Source organism: Canis lupus, chromosome 23 (assembly GCF_011100685.1).
Source record: "Canis lupus familiaris isolate Mischka breed German Shepherd chromosome 23, alternate assembly UU_Cfam_GSD_1.0, whole genome shotgun sequence".
NCBI classification, from domain to species: Eukaryota; Metazoa; Chordata; class Mammalia; order Carnivora; family Canidae; genus Canis; species Canis lupus.
The window spans coordinates 13,512,501-13,525,552 of NC_049244.1; the positions used below are offsets into that span (position 1 = coordinate 13,512,501).

Genomic DNA, 13,052 nt, shown 5'->3' on the forward strand with positions numbered 1-13,052 from the left:
TAATGTGAAAATGCCACTGGGTTTAGACTGGTCACTGATTCCAATATGAGTAACTGAGAGAAAATCTGATGGAATTCACAGAAATAAAAAATACACAAATTATGAGTTATTCAGCTACAGGTAGTCTTTCTCCTTTTATTTTTTGGTGATTCTTTCTTTCTTTCTTTCTTTCTTTCTTTCTTTCTTTCTTTCTTTCTTTCTTTCTTTCTTTCTTTCTTTCTTTCTTTCTTTTCTTTTTTTCGTAGGCTCCACCTGGTAGAGCCCAAGGTGAGGCTGAACTCATGGCTCTGAGATGAAGACCTGAGCTGAGATCAACAGACCAAGGCTCAAAGGATTGAGCCACCCAGGTGCCCCTTTATCTCTATTTCTAGGATTCATTCATTCATTCAGGATAGCTTCATTGACCATATGCAATGGGCAGGATATAGTGCCCGGCGCTAGAGAAATGGCAATGCAAAGATAGCAAACCATTCAATATGTAGAAAAGGCATTTAATTAGAAAGCATAATCCTACAAAAATTAGAAGTCAAGGAGACTAGGAAGCTGGACAAATGGAGGTTTCGATTTGGCCTTAGGGTTGCAGGAAGATTTCTCTGCAGAAGTAGTAATTCTGCTAAGGCTGGACAGAAAGACACTTGCCAAGCAGATTCACAGGAGGACGCAGGTACAGGCAGAGAAAACTGGCACTTTTGGAAACGCTGGCATGGAGCAGAGCATTCCTGTGTGGTTTCCAGAATGGATCTGAAGGGAGTGTGTGTGGGGGTGTGTGTGTGGGAGGCAGGAAGTTATCTGGAGAGGAGGCCTGCAAAATTGTGCCAAGGTGGGTCGTTCACTGCTTTATGGGCCATGCTAAGGACGTTGATCTTTATTTTAAAGGTATTGGAATGCATTGCTTTTCCCTGTGGAAGGATTCCCTGGCTGGTGTGGACAGAAAGAGCTGGAGGGGGCAAAACGGATGCAAAGAAGCTGGCTGATAACTTATTGTACTACTGGCAGCTGGGACTTTGGGACTAGAGAGAAGGAGAGAGATTTAGGGTTTGAAGATGGATTGGGTGTGGGGGGAGGGGGAGGGAGGTTTCAAGACCGACTCCTAGTGTCTGGATTTTGAGAACTGAGCAGATGGCTTTGCACTCTCTGAGAACACGCTGAGCCGAAGGTGTGTGGGAGATGTCGGAGGGGCTCTGTGTGTGCAGTGGGATTTCCAGGCCTGGAGCTCTGCAGTAAGGTCTGGGTGGTCAGGTGCTTACAGACAGGGGAGGCATGAGGGTGTGGGCAAGGTTGTTCAGGCAGAGAGCACTGGGAGGGAATAAAAGCAGGCCTAGCCCGGTGCCTAGAGGAACTGACAGACAAGTTTGAGATAAGGAGGAAGACCTGGCAAATGACTCTGAGAAGTGAGATGTCGGGAGGTGGGAGGAAAACCAGGAGGGCCTGGCACCTGCCGACACCAGAGAGTGTTGCAAGGAGGGACACATGCACACATGCCCAGTGCATGCTTTACCTGCAGAAAGTTTGGTGGCCTGGAAGGAGCGAGTACCCTCCTTCCTTTCTTCTCATTTGAAATTAAAATACATTCTCCCAAATTAGGTATACTTAATAAATAATGTTTAAAATTCACAATTCTCAGGGTGCCTGGGTAGCTCAGTCTGATAAGAGTCTGCCTTCAGCTAAGGTCGTGATTCTGTTGTCCTGGGATTGAGTCCCACCTTGGGCTTCCTGCTCTGCAGGGGCCTGCTTCTTCCTCTCCCTCTGCCCCCTACTTGTGCTTTCCCTCTCTCTCTCTCTCTCTCTCTCTCTCTTTAGAGCTCTCTTTCCCTCTCAAATAAATAAATAGAATCTTAAAAAAAAAAAAAATTCCCTATTCTCAATATGTAAATTGTATGAGCTTAACCTTTGACCCTTCTCACTTTGTAAACCACTCAACCTAAATTACGTTTCCGTGATTATTTTTTTCCCCCTCTGTGAGCCAGTGGCCCTGAATAGAAAGCAAGTTTCCAACCCCTCCGTTCTAGAGGTTTGCATTTCAAAAGACCCTACAGCTGCTGGCCCGGTGCTGAGAAGGGTTTGCAGTCAATCCCGCCTTTTCACTTCCTCTGCCCAGGGAACAGCCGGCTGCGCACCAAATGAGGATGGGGTGTTGACCTCCAGTTGGCCCCAATCCACTGTGCATTTCAAAGCAGATTAGGAGACACTTTGAACAAGCCCTCGCCTGCACATCAGGTGTCCTTCCCTCCGCCTTAGGTGGAACTAGAGCTGAGCGCCATGAATTGTTAATGTTGATCTGAAACTGGGTTTTCAATAATTCCTGCCTTGGTCCCTTCTCTGGATGAAAATCACACTCCAGAGGAGGAACAAGGCCGTCCTCAGAGGAGATGTGGATGTGATCGCTGACAAATTAGAGACGAGAAATTTGGGGACAAAATACAAGTTGATTTGGTTATTTTTTCAGGTCACTCATTTTTCATTATAAAGGTGTGTACAAATTATGCCTGACAACATCCCCCCCTTTTTCGGCTGCTAGGGGTGATTTCTGGCGAGGCATTTAGTCTGGTGTCATTCATATTTTTAGTGGCCATAGTCAAATAATAGCTTTTGTTCGGTGGTGTACAATTTTGGATCCTAAGGCACTTTAAACACACATACACATACACAACTTTGGCTTACTAGACTTTTTATTTTTATATTTATTTATTTTAAGATTTTATTCATGTATTCATCAGAGACACAGAGAGGCAGAGACACCGGCAGAGGGAGAAGCAAGTTTCCTGTGGGGAGCCCGACGTGGGACTCTACCCCAGGACCCTGGGACCACAACCTGAGCTGAAGGCAGGCGCTCAACCACTGAGCTATCCAGGTGCCCCAGGAAACTTTTTATTTATTTTATTTTATTTTATTTTATTTATTTTATTTTATTTTATTTTATTTTATTATTTTATTTTATTTTATTTTTTATTATTTTTAAGATTTATTTATTTTAGACACACACACACACAGACACAGAGGCAGAGACACAGGAGGAGGGAGAAGCAGGCTCCATGCCGGGAGCCCCACGCAGGACTCGATCCTGGGACTCCAGGATCGCGCCCTGGGCCAAAGGCAGGCGCCAAACCACTGAGCCACCCAGGGATTCCCCCCCAGGAAACTTTTTATTTTTAATCTCAAACACTTGCTTTGTGTCACTGACTTTCCATGAATTCCTCTCCCCCCCAGCTTCCGGACAGGCCCACCCACCCAGTTTCTTAGGCTGCTGCTTCTTCTGTCATCTGCAACCCTCTTCCCCTTTCCTTGCTACCTGGAGTTCTCTCCAGGCACAGTGACACAGGACAGTGAGAAAAATGATCTACTCCAGCTGGGAAATATTCCCTCGTGATATTTGCAACAGTAAAATTTTAGCCTCATGTCAGGGAGGGAATGGAGCCTACCCCTTGCAGGAAGGAGTTTCTCTTTCCAGCCTGAAAAATGCATGGGCAGAGAGCACACAGAAAGGATGAGGAAAACATTGGATAACCAGGCTTTCCGAATATAATATTGTCAGCACGGGAATACCAAAGTCATAGGGTTTAAAAGGGCCTTCAGGGGTCATTTAGTGCAATCCCCTGCCTCCAGGCAGGATGGGATCTGAAGTATTTTAGAAAGGTGGTTGTCTGTATCTGATTTTAAACAGCCTTCAGGGAAAAAATTCCACAGCTTCTCTTAGTAAGCAGATCTAATCTATAATAGTAGTGATGAAAATGAGGATGGTAAAAAAAGAAAAAAGAAAAAAAATGAGGATGGTTTACGCAGATATGTCTGATGGCATCACTGTCAATTAATGAAGAACCTATGGGCACAATTGGACTGTTGCACATCTGGTTTTCCAAGTCGATTCCTCTTTTCCAACTGTCTCATTTTAGCCTTCATTTCACAGCCTTGACAGACCAAAGGCCCTTTTTTTCTTGCTCCTAACACAGTTCTCTTGCTGTATTTTAAAGTAGTTTCTTTTTGTTTGGGCCTTAGGGGAGAAGAGGCCAGCTGGCTCCTTTCTGCTCTGGGTTATCTTTTGTAGACAAGAAATTGTTCTTGTTATTTCTGATGTGTCTAAAGTTTGTACTTTATTACATACTCAATAGGATTGGCATTATTAATGGAAATCACAACAAAAAATTAAGATAGAACTGCTCATGATCTTGCCACATCAGTGGCTCAAATATTTCATTTTGAAGGGGTTTCTTCTAGTATCTGCCCATGCGTATATAAAGCTTTCTACATCATTTTTATTAGCTATACCTTCATGTTCTGTTTTTCAAAATTTACCAATTATCAGTTAAGGACTTCCCTTTTCCTCAGAACTATTTTATAAATCAGCAAAGTCAAGTCCTGTATTGGTTTTCCCATAACTTACTTACACAACCATTCTCTTCTTGTTTGAGCATTGAAATAATTTCCAATTTTTAAAAACAAAAAACAAAATTTCCAAATTTTAAAAACAAAACAAAATAAAACAAAAACAAAATTTCCAATTTTTAAAAATATTGATGTAATGACAAATAGAACTCCCCTAGCTAGCCCAAAAGAGGTTGGAATAAGCAGACATGAAATGTTATTTATTTATTTTAAAAGATTTTATTTATTTATTCATGAGAGACAGAGAGAGAGAGAGGCAGAGACACAGGCAGAGGGAGAAGCAAGCTCCATGCAAGGAGCCTGATGTGGGACTCGATCCTGGGACCTGGGCTAAATTTGGCAGATGCTCAACTGCTGAGCCACCCAAACATCCTCAGACATGGAATTTTACATAGCTATTCTAAATATGTTTAAGAATCTAGTGGCAAAGGGAGCACCTGGGTGGCTCAGTGGTTAGAGCATCTGTCTTGGACTCGGTTTGTGATCCTGGGGTCCTGGGATCGAGTCCCACATATGGCTCCCTTCATGGAGCCTGCTTCTCTCTCTGCCTATGTCTTTGCCTCTCTCTCTCTCTCTCTCTCTGTGTGTGTTTCTCATGAATAAATAAAACCTTTAAAAAAAAGAATCTAGTGGAAAAGATAGGTAGCATGTGTAAACAAGTAGTTTACACAATAAGACACCAAGGAAAATGTTAAAAGGAATCAAATGGAAATGCTAGAACTGAAAAATATCTATCAGGATCACTTATCATAAGTGAATTAGAAAGCATCAGCGAACATGGAGACAAGTTAACAGAGATTATACAAGCTGGAAACAAAGAAGAAATAAGTATAAAAAACTAAAAGGTACATCTGAGACCTTACGGAAACCATCAAATGATCTAACATGTACAGAAGGAGACCCAGAGAGACAGAGAATGGGTATTAGAAATATTTAAAGAGATGATGGACATGAGTTTTTCCAAACTGATGAAATAGAATGACCCATAGTTTCTAAGAAACTCAATGAACTCCAAGCAGGAAAAATTCGAAAGAAACCATAGGCAAACAGTCAATTTCTGAAAAACAAAGAGAGAGAGAAAATTTGTAAAATTGACATAAAGAAAAGAAACAGAACTTATAGAATAATGGTGGATTTTTCACCAGGAATAATGTGCATAATATATACATATATCTATATACACACATATATATTCTGTAAAAGATTATTGACCACTTAAAACACAGTAAGAAAAATGTTATGATATATGGAAGATATAAAATTAACTTATGTGCCAAGTTCACAAAGGCCAGGAGAGGCAAATACAACCTGAATTACTCCTAAGGTAGTTTGACATTATTTTACCATGATAACCTGAGATTCGTATTTAAATTTCTACTTTAATCGCTAAAAAGTAATACAAAATATGTATTTTTTAAATGGAAGCAATAACATGGAATACTAAAAAACAACAACAAAACAAAACGTGATTAACCCAAAAGGTAGGAAATTAGTAAGAGGAAAAAAGAGATGGGAGACACAAGAAAAAATATGAAGATGCTACCTTAAATTCTACCATAGCAATAATGACATTGAATGTAAATGGATGAAAAATGTTCTACATAAAAGGCCAAGAATCTTAGATTACATAAAGAAGCAAGAGCCAATGATATGCTGTTTACATGAGGCAAACTTTATTAAAAAATAAAAAGTTGATAGAGGGTGGGCACCCGTATACTACGTAAACAGTAAGCATAAGAAAGCTGGTCTGGTTTTATTACTATCAGAAAAATAGACTTCATTGCGAGGAATACTACCAAAAAAAGAGGGAAACTTCATAATGATGATGAAAGGGTCAGTTAGAACAATCCTAGAAGTGTATGCATCTAATGACAGAACACCAAAATACTCGAAGCAAAATTGATAGCACTAAAGGGAGAAACAGACAAATCTGCTGTCATGAAGGTTATTGAAAAGTCTTGCAAGACCCTTTGTATTCCCAACTCATCCAACTCACATAGGGACACTCCCAGACTGACCAAAATTTCTGGGACTTTCTCAGGTGGCTCGTGCCTCTGGAGCTATGAGAGAAGAGGAGCTTTGGCCTGTGACATGAGTAGATGAGCCTTCACTACAGAGCAGTCCTGGAAGCGATCACACCATGGAAAGATATGAACACTCAGACCTGCCACTTGCCAGGTGAGACCTCTACACTCAGCTATGAAGAACCTTTCATTCCCTAGTGATGATGATTTATTGGTGCACCATGATGTAAATAATGTGGAACACTATGGTTTGTCATTTTGTTCTCCCTGCCCTTCCCTGCCTCCTTCCCACTGACTTATATTCCAAGTGGAACTTTCTATGGTGCCACTGGGAGTCAGAGCCACTAGGCCCTAGTGGCTCTGACAATTTGGGGCTATTCTCTGGCAGCTGCTGGTGCCATATTGGGCCTGCTGTTGGATGCAAAGCTCTTCCCCAGGCCATTCTGGAAATGCTAGACAGGTCTGAGGGCCCTCCTTGAAGGTAGGAGTTTGGTCCAGCCCTTAGTGGTGCTACCCATTACCCAGAAGGTGGTGATATGGGCTTTCTTGTAGACAAAAGACAATTTGTAGGGAGAAAGAACCTGGTATAATTTTTAAGAAAAAGTAAAATTTCTGAGTTCAGGAATTTTAAGAGAGATTATGAAGCACTAGAGTCCCTTTTGAATGAGGCCAGCCTTAAGACCAAGTTATCAAAACTGCTGAGCCTGGAGGCAAATAATAAAAAATGGAAAATGCTCATTCTTGAGGTAAAAATAGACTTGTCAGTAAAAGAGTAAAGGCAAGAGAAATCGAAATGTCTGGGGTGAGGGGTGATGAGGGTCACATCACAAGGATGCTCTGTCACTAGCAGATGAATCGGAAGCCATTCAGTACCAAGTGGCTGAGGCCAAGACAGTTGTAAAGTTCTGTTAGAACAGCAAAGAACAACTAAATGACAGCATTAAAAATAAGTGTGGATGAAAATGCCTATCTTCAGGAAAGCATTAGATGACTTTCGTATTAAAGGTTTAAAAGGATGGAAAGAGTAAAAAACCCAGTGAACAGAAACAAAAAAGGAGCAGTCCTCAAACTTTTTGGTATCAGGACCCTTTCCATTCTTAAAAATTATTGAGGACCCCAAAGGGCTTTTGCTTACCTGGGTCATATCTCTTGATATTTACTGTATCAGAAATTATAATGGGAAAAATTTAAGGATGATATTTATATGTTATTGTGTTTTTCAAAACAATTAATTATACAATTATTTGTGATTTATTATCACAAACCTCTTGCATTTTAAAAATCACATTTTAAAGAAAAATTGACAATCTTTTCAAAAAATTGGAAAAATGAGAAGATTAATGTTATCCTATATATTTACAAATTTTTTTGTAAAAGTCTGGCTTAATGGAAGAAGACTGGATTATGTCCATTTCTGCATTCAGTATGTTGCAGTGTGTTGCCATAACTCAAGGATATGAAGAAAATCCTGTCTTAAACAAATACTTAGTTAGAAAAGGGAGGAGTATGTTCATGACCTTTTTAGATAATTGTGGATGTACTTTTTTGTTAGTATATAAAGCTTGACCATTGTTTGTGAAAGGTAGTTGCCATGTGGAATGTGATACCATATCAGTGAAATTTTCATGCTCTGTTACATTCAAATTAATTGGTATATCTTGCACTTTGAATAGATTATTATTATTATTATTAATTATTATTTTTTTACTTATGCATGATTTTGTGACATCATGTATTGGCCATTTCAAAGATATTGGTTCACCGACTTATTTGAATCTTCCAAATGTTAACATATTTCATTATAAAATATCAAAATATTATGCTTGTTAATAACTCCACTGATTTAATCAGAAAAGGCTTTTTAGGTATTGGGAAGCTGTCAAGCTCATGTAACAGAGGCAATTTTTTTCCCCCGAAATTGTAATATTCATTTGAAAACTTGAATTTTATCAATGACAAAAAATACTGTCAGTTGTTTTCCTGGAAGTGACAGACTCACTTTATTTATTTTCAAGAAAGTGTCTGCCAAATACCTAAATCTATATAGCTTGTCAGTTTTCCTATGTAAAAATAGTGTTCTTTGAAAAAAGTGGCTAGTTCAGCTTGCAACTCAATCAGTTGCATACATGCTTTCCCTCCAGATAATCATTTTACTTCAGCATGAAGTCAAAGTGTTTTATGTTTTGTTCCCATTTTGTTCAAGATATTAGAACAATATGTATCAAAGGATCACATTTTAATAAAATCTGTAGGTTTTGTTTCTGCTTCATCAAGTCCGTACTTAAGTGGAGCTGGCTTTAAAAAAAAATTGTTTTAACCCCAAATTGCAAGGTGATAAAGAATACAATTTGGTGCCTTTACCTTGACTTATATTGGAATGGCACCGGTTTTACCCATCATTGTTTCTGCATCTCAATGCAAACATCAAAAAAAGAAATAATGTCTTAGTTTATTATAAAAATAGTTTTGACCTCGTGGCCTCTCTAAAGTAGTCTTGAGGACCCTCCAGGGGTCCACAGATCATACTTTCAGAACCACTGCTCTAAATCATGGGTGGAAAAAGTTCTACATGAGAAGGAACATCAAATCAAGACTCTGGCTATATGGCAGCTGAAGATGGCAGTTTGGGCTGCTGTCCGTGGAAAAGATAGCAGGGATGATCCATGACCAGTCAATGTGAGCTTTGAGGAAACTAATTAATGCTGCCAAACTGAATGCTTCCTTATAAACCCTGGAAATAGAAAATAGCCAACAGCCTTTCCTCCCCATGTGCAAGAAAGAGTTTACTCTTTTGCTTCAGACATTACTCATGTTTCTGCACCAGTAAGACTCACAGGTTTTAATGTTCTTGGTGGTTTTTTTGTTTGTTTGTTTGTTTGTTTTTTTAGGGAGAAGTTGGTGCAGGTCTTTAAAAATAGGGCCTGATAGGACCCATCCTGAAGATGCTGTTGGTAATTTAGGTCATCCTGATATATCTTTACCACTTGCAGGTGAAAGTGCAGACTTTTCCTCTCAACCACAATATCCAGTTGAAGATTCTATGCTGGGAATGAACCATGGGACTTTATTATGAACCTGTGTGAAGTCCTAAAACTACTTCCCACAGGGGATTTTCCTGGCCCTTTATCCTCCACTGGTGCTGAGGAACATCTACCCACCGAGAAATTTCCTTGTGACTCCTGCCAAGAACTGAATTTCACCCCTCCTGCAAAGGGGGTGAGTTCTTGAGGGCTGACTCAGCCTTCCAAAGAGCCTCTTTCTGTCTAAACCAGGACATTCATGCTAATAATGTTTCTGTCACTTTCTTAAAGACATTTTGAATTCTTATTTAGTTTAACAGCTGTTGTTTAAGTGATTGTGCATTTGTTCAAATTGAAGCTTGATAGAATTCTTAGGGTAGTATTTTGTAAGTAGAGGAGTTGTTTTATAAATTAGAATCTTATGAATGAATTATTTCCATTTTATTGCACTCTCTAGGTAGTAGATTTGTATTTTGACTTGATTAACCAGTCCAGCAAAACACCAGCTATAATAGGCATTCTGCATGAGCAACTATACACATTTAAAGTTGTGAAGGCCATTTTTCTTTGCTGAGAATTAGATGTTCTGTTATAGTATTGAGAACATTGTGAAAGTTGTTTGAAGTTTCCTGAATAAATTTTCATTGGTTTTAAAAAGTAGCATATAAACAAATAAAGTGGTATCAAAGAATTTTTTTTTTGTTTCAGAGTTGGAACTGGGGTGAAAGTCTTAAGTGCCCAAGCATCTAAAGTTGTCACATCACCCACGTGTTCCATCCTAAAGAGAGATCCAAAAAACTAACTCTACCCTGCAGAACTAGCTCATCACTTATCTCTATTCTATATTTATGGGAAGGCAGAGGAATTGGGGATGTTACTAGTGAGAGTCTGTGGAGAACTGAAGGAGTGCTGTTTCTTCTCATTCCTCTTCCCCTACACCTTAAGCCAAGTTGAGCCAAGGGGGGCTCAACGGAACTCCTGGAGGCATGTCCTGTATTGGGGAACACAGACAGGTGTCTGGTCCATACCTAAAAATATCTACAGGTGAGAGGCTAATTATAGCTTCGCTTGAGGTCAGGGCATTGAGAGGGTGGCTGCAGGAGCAAAGGGCACTTTCAGTGGTAGTTGGAGCAAGGGTGACTTTTGGAAGGTCACTGAACTTGTTTTGAAACATTGTGCCCAAGAGGGGTGCCTGTGCCAAAGTGCTAACCCCAAAGCAAGAGTTTGTGCTCAACTCAAACAAGGTAGTGGGAGGCCACTAAGTGGGGAGCTCTCCTCCCAAAGGGACCAAAGAGAAAGGGTGACTAGTTTTGAGGTATCTGCCCACTTCCACAGCTCTGACCCCAGATTTACATTAGTCAAGTAAGACTTTTCACCCCCTTTACTTCTCTTCCTTAGCCCCCATCCTGAACAAGGAACAGATGAAGGAAATAAAACAAAGGATAGAAAAACCTGTCTCCCTTCCTCCCTGCCCACCACTGCCTCTCAATCTTTATTACAGGTTTCTAAGCTCAGATAGGACCAAGAGGTTTAAATTAAATGAGATTAAAGTCTTGATTCAGATTTTAAAGATTTTATTCATTTATTTGAGAGAGAGAGAAGGAGAGAGAGCACACAAGCAGAGGGAGGGACAGATGGAGAAGGAGAAACAGACTCCCTGCTGAGCCAATGCAGCTTGATCCAAGGACACTGGGATCCTGACCTGAGCTGAAGGCAGATGCTTAACTGACTGAGCCACCCAGGTGATCAGCCACCTCTAATTCAGATTTTATTAAACATTTTAATACCGCCAAATAAGAAAGTTTTTAAATTTAATACTTTAAAGTGACTGAAAAGGCTGTAGGATCTGTTTTAAATATCATCCAACTAAAAACAAATGTTTTAAAAGGCAGATATTTTGATATTTTACTCTCACTAGGTTTGGACTGTTAAATATGTTCATTACAATACTGATGAATATTCTTGGGCATGCACTTTTATTCTCTGTTGGAGCAATTTCCTTAAGATGGGTGTCAGGTGTGGAGTAATTGGTCAAAGGTTATGAACATCATTATGGTTTCAGATAAGCAATTGTTAAATTGACAACCCATGTTTACCAATATAAACAGTCACTAGCAACATAGGAAAAAATCAATTTCTTGCCAAACTTCATTGAACTGCCACAACCCTTGTGAGATATCTCAAGTCAGGGTCATGATAATATAATGTAGAAAGTAGAATAGTGTTCAGAGCTTCTAGTTTTCACTTTGTACCTATGACTCTTCTCTTTGGGGAAAAACACACTAATGTTCATGCAGATTTTGTTTTGCAAAAACAAAAATATGTTTATATAGTACATATTTGTATTCACTTTGTTGTATTTTCCCACATCCATACACCAGTTCTGCCTTAATGGGTGTTCCAATTTCTTCTAATAAAGATAATAATATACATTAAAAATTCAACACTGAGGAAAGATCACATTAAATTTCTCATAATTAATTAATTAATTGATTGATTTTACAAACATTGTAGTCTTTTTTCCCCTCTTCCTCCCTCTTTTTTCTTTATTATTGCATTCTATATTGTACATTTATTTCAGGGTACTGTGTTGTGCCATGTGGCATTTATTTATTTAATATATAGATACTGTATATACAGGCTTGAATTAGAAAGCAAACAAACATAGCATCTGCCCCCTGGAGTTTCCATCCTACTGGAGTTCTCTTTCACTTTCTACTTTGCCTTCTAAAGGTAAGCTTAATACTTAAACCTAAAACTTTGGCCCTTAATTAATAGTGATCTTACTAGTAGCCAACACAACATGGGAAAATTAATTAGAAACATAGGTTACAGTTGCTGAGGAAATGCACAGTTATTCACAGTTCTGGGGATGGAGAGAATTTTTCCTGTGAGTCTTCATTAAAGAGATACCTTATGATGCAGAGAACAGTGTTCTCAACATTATCTCATTAGTTCAAATGAAATTTCGTAGCACTGTTTTCTATTATGTTTTTCAAAACAGATCAATGACCTAATGCCAAACACAATACAGAAAAATATCTTCTCTAAGGAGTACAAAGCTTGTGGACTAGGCACACAGCTTTCTGTCTTAACCAGGTGACATGATTTAGAGAGTCCAGAGTCTAAATTTCAGATACTAGAAGTATACAAGGACCACACAGATTTCCTGGAATCATCCATTAACAATATCTTGTACAACAGAACTTTCTGTGAGAATAGGGTAGCAGGGTGGTTTGAGAGTATACTTCATGATGAGTGTAGTTATTCTATGTCACTAATTTATAATGCCTAAGGATATTTTAATAGTCTCTGCAATGTGTTAGACACTGTACTAGGAACTTGGTGTAGGGAGGTGGATTAGATGCAACCCTACCCTACCACATTGCTCATAGTCTCAAAGGGAATCAAGATTTATACACAAAATATAAGATACTAAACTTCAAGGGCCATAAAAAGAGTTCATATAAAGGGAAATTCATTCCTTCATTTAACAAATACTTATTGAGTGCCTAGTACTGCCAGGTACTGTGCTAAGTGTTGGTGATACAAACTGTTTAACAAGAGGCCTACCAACAAAATTTTAGAAATGAAAAAAAGTGTCATTTATAAAAGCGCCCAAATTATC

General features: G+C 39.1%; 1 long non-coding RNA gene across 2 annotated transcripts; it reads left to right on the plus strand.

Moving 5' to 3' along the window:
* The first annotated feature begins 213 nt into the window (after positions 1-213).
* LOC111092024 lies at positions 214-9,948 on the plus strand. Of its 2 annotated transcripts, none has more exons than XR_005376700.1 (3): positions 214-347; positions 6,422-6,558; positions 9,395-9,948. It is a non-coding gene; the product is annotated as an uncharacterized LOC111092024 (long non-coding RNA). The 2 variants fall into 2 exon arrangements; XR_005376699.1 differs by lacking the exon at positions 214-347 and adding an exon at positions 2,793-2,851.
* Positions 9,949-13,052: the final 3,104 nt, after the last annotated feature.